The sequence below is a fragment of the Mya arenaria genome, chromosome 7, assembly GCF_026914265.1.
Source record: "Mya arenaria isolate MELC-2E11 chromosome 7, ASM2691426v1".
Taxonomy (NCBI): domain Eukaryota; kingdom Metazoa; phylum Mollusca; class Bivalvia; order Myida; family Myidae; genus Mya; species Mya arenaria.
In genome coordinates this window covers 24,899,924-24,904,131 of record NC_069128.1, presented here as the reverse complement: position 1 = coordinate 24,904,131, position 4,208 = coordinate 24,899,924, and the positions used below count along the sequence as shown (strand labels likewise).

General features: G+C 35.3%; 1 non-coding gene across 1 annotated transcript; it reads left to right on the top strand.

The window, feature by feature from the left end:
* The first annotated feature begins 286 nt into the window (after positions 1-286).
* On the top strand, positions 287-427 carry LOC128241943 (U4 spliceosomal RNA). The gene has a single exon (XR_008262531.1). It is a non-coding gene; the product is annotated as a U4 spliceosomal RNA (small nuclear RNA).
* The last annotated feature ends 3,781 nt before the right edge of the window (positions 428-4,208 follow it).

The window sequence follows — 4,208 nt, the reverse complement described above, 5'->3', positions numbered from 1 at the left end:
GTGAAATAAATGTTAATCATATGAAAATATTTATACGCACAGGAAGTGTACCCCTTTGAATCCCTCACGTATACACTGTCAGTGAACAACTTCCGGAGAGTTACCTCCCTTGTCAAAAACTAAAGGGAGGCAATAAACATGATATATTTATTATTTTATACGGAGTAGAATAATGACAAATGTATCTTACACCAATCTACTGTAGTAAAAATTAAAAAAGAACAATATTATTCAAATTCATTGAAATAAACATATTGCATAAATTCAACCGTGTTCAATTATAATTAGCTTTGCGCAGTGGCGGTACCATAGCCAATGAGGTTTATCCGAGGCGTGGTTATTGCTAGTTGAAAACTATACCCAATACCCCGCGCCGACGCCCTGAAATATGGGCGGCGAGCGCAATTTATGAACGTCCTTACGGGGACTGAACATTTATGAGCATTTTAGGATACACACCACCAATTGTATTCCCTATATAATTCAATGTAAAACTATGATAATTAGACAACATTTAAAAGCATTTCGAGCGAATGCAGGCTATGATAACCACATATATTCTTAAAGTACAAGCTTTAAATTACCTTTTAAGCCAATAAAAGGGGGGGGGGGGGGGTGGCAAGTTATTCCTAAGAAAAATCACTCCACTTGAAAAACAAACTCTAAAAATTGCACCGTCCACCATGACAGATCTTCCAAAATGACCTTTCAACTATAGGGCAGCGGTTTATGCTTTAATATCTACTCTAAATGATAAATCAAGCAAGAATAGATACTTAAGGTATAAAAGTTTCAGGAATAATTATAGTTTTGATTTACAGTGTATTGAGCATGTGAAAACATGTCTATCAATCATAAGAACATTTTTTTTTATTGAGAATTTTCCACACAACGGAAGTACATATGACGTAATGGTGACGTCATTCCTATAAAGGTTGAAACACACTATTACGAAACACATCTCATCCATTTTTAATTCTCTTTTTAAACCATTTCTCTAATAAATAGAAGAATGAGGAGATAGTTAAATAACGTTAAAGTTCTGATGCAAAAAAATGTTCTCCACGACTTCACTGTCCAAGAATTCTAATGAGATCGCCGTTTTTTTAAATATTTGAAAGACATCACAATTACAAACATTTCTGACAAAACAACAACTCATTATCTAATCATCAGTCAGAATTTATTAAGTCTCACGAATGCTGCACTGCACTTCCTTGGTGGGTTGGCTTAAAGATACTGATACGGCAAATACGTTGGAGCTATATACACACTGTACTTTAACAAAGAGTTTGGTCTTGTTGACCACGATGTGCTATTGCACAAACTTCATCACTTCTCAGATTCAACAATATAACTGTCCATAGAACTTATGGAAACTTACTTATTTCATCGGCATCAGCTGCTATACATTGGTGACTAAGTTTGATTTACATATGTTAATGTATTTGACACAACAGTGAATTAAAAAATAAATCAATAAATCGAATATGGAAAAATATATATGAAATTCAATGTCTTGAAAACACTGACGCATGTTAAATATTAACATATGAAACAATATAACAGCTCATAATTATTTCCTGACACAATTTGGTTGGTGTTGTATAGTTTCGGCCAAAGTTACTGAATCTAGCTGAAATAACGTCTTCAAAATTCACTGAGAGCAGCTGGAATATCGTTACAGCAACCTAGAATGAAAATTCGTCTGTATTCATGTAATTAATAATATGGGATGGTTAACTTTTGAACACCGCTCTATCATGATGTCACTGGCGTACCCAACAGGAACACTTATCAATTGCACATTTCTTTCCTTGTACATGTAAAGCATGTTGTTGTTGTTTTTGTTGTTTTGTAAAAAAAATAGCGGGGTGGCCATAACGATAATCTACAAACTTATTCACTGTGTTTTCATTTATACTGGTCGCTGTTCAGACCCATCGGTTATTCATTGTCAAGGGTATGCACTGCGCTTGAAAAATCGCTATAAATTCACGTCAGAAAATTTAACGGTAAGAAACACAGGGTACAAGTCAGTAGTTTACCGTATTGCTAAGTGGGTTCATTCCCAATTTGTGTATTCCACGTCACAAATTACGTCGGGATTAAGGCAATATTTTGTTTAAAATGAAGACTTAAAACAAAGATGACTTTTCTTTACTTCACCATTTTAAATGAAATAAAGGGCAGTCTATGCCGCGTAAAGAGCCCCGCCTTCGTTTTATTACCGAAGTTTAATAAGGTGATTAATTTCATCAAACACTTCGACAAACCTGTTTCAAAAATAATGTTTTGACAGTGCTCCGTCAGACGGCCGTATTGTGAAAAGGTTTGTCGAAGTGTTTTAAGAAACTAAACTCTCAATCATACTCTGGTAAAAGATCAAAGGTGGGGCTCAGTAAGCGGCGAAGACTGCGCTATGTTTCATTTAAAATGGTGAAGAAATAGTGAAGTTATCTTTGTTTAAAGTCTTCATTTGAAGAAAAATGTTGCCTTCCGACCCTTCGGAACTCCTCGGCCATTTTTATCGAAAACAACCTCGGATGTATGCCGGTATATCAGTAGAAGTAGTTCGTAAAATTTTGAATTATATCATTAATTAAATGTAGTGTTTTAGAGTTGTATTTATTGATCTAAGATTAAATTGATTGCCAGTGAAGTGAATTATAGCAAAAAAGATTTAAGATTCCCACGAGTAAACTCATAAAGTCTAACTGCTTAATAAAATTACTACGCGATCTACATGTAGCGGACTTAAACGTGCCACTTTTTGAGTTTGTAAACCGTCCAAATACATCCGAGGTTGTTTTCGATAAAAATGGCCGAGGAGCTCCGAATGGCCTTCCGACGTAGCATTTATGACGCAATTATCACGTGGTATACACACACTGATTCCCGTTGATTACGCACATTAACTATAGTGCAATGGAAGACCTGTATACATACATTAATTATTTCCTGTAAAGATAATTATGTCAATTCATTCTCATTAGTGTTTCCAACTTCATTGCAGTACATTTCTTACTCTTGATATGAAATGTATTTTATGACATACTGCGTGACTTACGGCGCATGAGTAATATAACCCCATGCAATAATTTTCGTATAAAACTAGTGTAATAACTATGCAAATAAGGTAACCGCATCACAGAAAAATGTATTCATACGCGCTGTTAAAAAATGTAAACAAACAGTAGAAACGCTGCTTCAAAAGAAATCATGTCGGTGTCTACAAACTCAATTACACGATGAAACGAATGGTGAAAAAGGCTGGGTTTAATCCAAACAAACACCTCCCTGATCACACCGCCAGAAAATACCTCGTTTAGAAATTAAATGACAACAATGTTCCTGCGAACCAGATCATGCAAAAATCGGTACACAAGAACATCGCATCTATAAAGAACTACATTGTATAGCCACATAAATTCAAATCAACATAGTGAAATGTCCAGCATCCTGTACTCCTGAGCCTCGTTTTAATCGTTTTTATATGAACTCGTTTAATAAATTCGATACATAATAATCACTCATTTGAGATCCTCTATATATTTTGATGTGTTCGTATGCATGTGTTTATAATTATACAGTATATTTATAATGACGAGAAACTATGTAAGTCAATGTATGCTGTGCTATGTTCTGTATATCAACTCAAAAGAGGCGGCGCATCTAGCTATCAACCTTTCGTTGGTGGAATATATATGCCACATGCATGTATCTCCTAAAATTGTCATGCAGATATTTACTGCGAAATGAATACTTTGCTGCCGTTGGGATGCATGTTTTATTTAACCTTTAACTTGTTTCTGACAATATGGCGCTCTCTTGGTATGATTTGTTACATAGCTACTCATGCCATCCCTGCTGATTTCGATCACTTATTAAAATGTTTACCAAATCGGCACCTGCTTCAACAAGGGTTAATCTGGGAGCAAAAATCCATTTCAGGGTTCCTTGTGCGGTCAAGTTGCTCGCTGCCACCAATATTTCTTTAGAAAAATCACTAGTCCTTTATATAAAGAGCTTCACAAACATGAAGGAATTTACACAATATAATATTATCCTAAATGAAACATATTGAAAAAGAGGCATATCTGAAACTAAGGCGGCGCTGTTTCATACCCCTGCCGGGCACTGCAGGCAGTATTACATTACTGATTCTGCTGGCAAAGCTCACCACCGGTAGTATAACATATTTACCA